Source organism: the organism of the source record quoted next, unplaced genomic scaffold (assembly GCF_019419815.1).
Source record: "Pyrus x bretschneideri cultivar Hongxiangsu unplaced genomic scaffold, Pyrus_bretschneideri_v1 Contig43, whole genome shotgun sequence".
Taxonomy (NCBI): Eukaryota; Viridiplantae; Streptophyta; class Magnoliopsida; order Rosales; family Rosaceae; genus Pyrus; species Pyrus x bretschneideri.
In genome coordinates this window covers 3,391,391-3,392,853 of record NW_025999757.1, presented here as the reverse complement: position 1 = coordinate 3,392,853, position 1,463 = coordinate 3,391,391, and the positions used below count along the sequence as shown (strand labels likewise).

Here is a 1,463-nt window from a genome sequence, read left to right as displayed (position 1 = left end):
ACACCTCCAAATACACCACATAAATTTTCATTTACAAATTTATTATTTTCATTCACAAACACACGACACAGCACCCCAAATGCACACATATAATAGCCATCCATCATCAAAGGTTTATAAACTACATCACAAAACAAATCCTTGAGAACATGAGATATTACAAGCAAACAAAAAAATTAAACGAACCAAACTCTCATTTTTATTTTAGCATTCTAATGGCTTATTTTCCAAATCAATACAACTTTGCCTTAAATCTGCCTTCCATTCCAATCAATGCTTCATCGTACCCAGAAGTAACAAAAGAATGCTCACTCATACTTCCAACGTAACGCAGTAGCTTAGTGATTACAAAAGGGCAGCTTTCCCTTAAGTACTTAAATCCATCAGTTTCTCCATTATTCCTCTATGAAATGAATCAAATATATCAACCATGATAGATATTTAATATATTTCTCTCCAATTTCTTACCAAAAACAGTAACACAATCAAACATTTAACAGAACCCGCAGCTTGTATCTGCCCTTTGATATATTTTCTTCCATGAGAACTCTCCAACAAAAGGAATAACTAGCCAATCCCATGAAGACATTAAACTACATTCAGAAAGAACACAAAAACAAACACCCTTCATTCCTCTGCAACAATGGTTCCCCTTTCGCTTACATAGATACCATCAAGAAACTTCCTGATATACAAGATGGCATTTCTGGTTGATCAGGGCACAAGATCGAGAAAAATTCATTTCCATCCAAGATGGGGTTATCCTTGACCTTTTCACATTGGGTGATAGAAACATCATCATATCCACCTTACTCACCTTTTTTCAAAAAGTTACGTGTGTCGATCAACTTGGTCTCATTAGTGATGGAGGCATTGATGGAAAAATTAGCATACACAAACGCATCTTGTAGCGATACCCCTTGGTGATGAGATTTCCAATGTGGGAGAGAGCGGTGCGGATGGCGGGGCTGATTTTGAGGGATTCGATCCAGGCCTTGACTTTCAGCTTTAGCTTTCTGGTTGTATTCCCGTGAGGTCCTTAATGATCTTGGCGTGGACCTTGATCTTGACACCGTCATGGATGTCCATGGTCTCAGAGGAGAGGATGGTCATCATATTCGCTGCTCTGGTTGTTTCTCTCACTCTCTCGCTTTGCAGCTCCGGTTGGTGACGAAAGGAGATGAGGAATTTGAGGTTATGGAGGCAGGGAATAACAGAGATAAGAAAGGAAGAGAGGATAAACGAACAAAGACTTGTCGTAGGGGCAAAATTGGAAATTTATAGTTTGGACCATTTTAACTGGGCTAGTTTAATATTGGGTTTTGTCCTAACCATTAAATAAAGTTAGTACATGATTTTTGGTTAACATTCAAAATTTTCAAACCCTTATCATTAGTTTTCCTTTCTTTTTATGATTTATTTATTATTTTATTGAATTGATCTACATGCTATTGATTCAATTT

General features: G+C 37.1%; 1 pseudogene; it reads right to left on the bottom strand.

Annotated features, from left to right (window-relative positions):
- Window positions 1-627: 627 nt before the first annotated feature.
- Window positions 628-1,116, bottom strand: LOC125469436 (annotated as a pseudogene).
- Window positions 1,117-1,463: the final 347 nt, after the last annotated feature.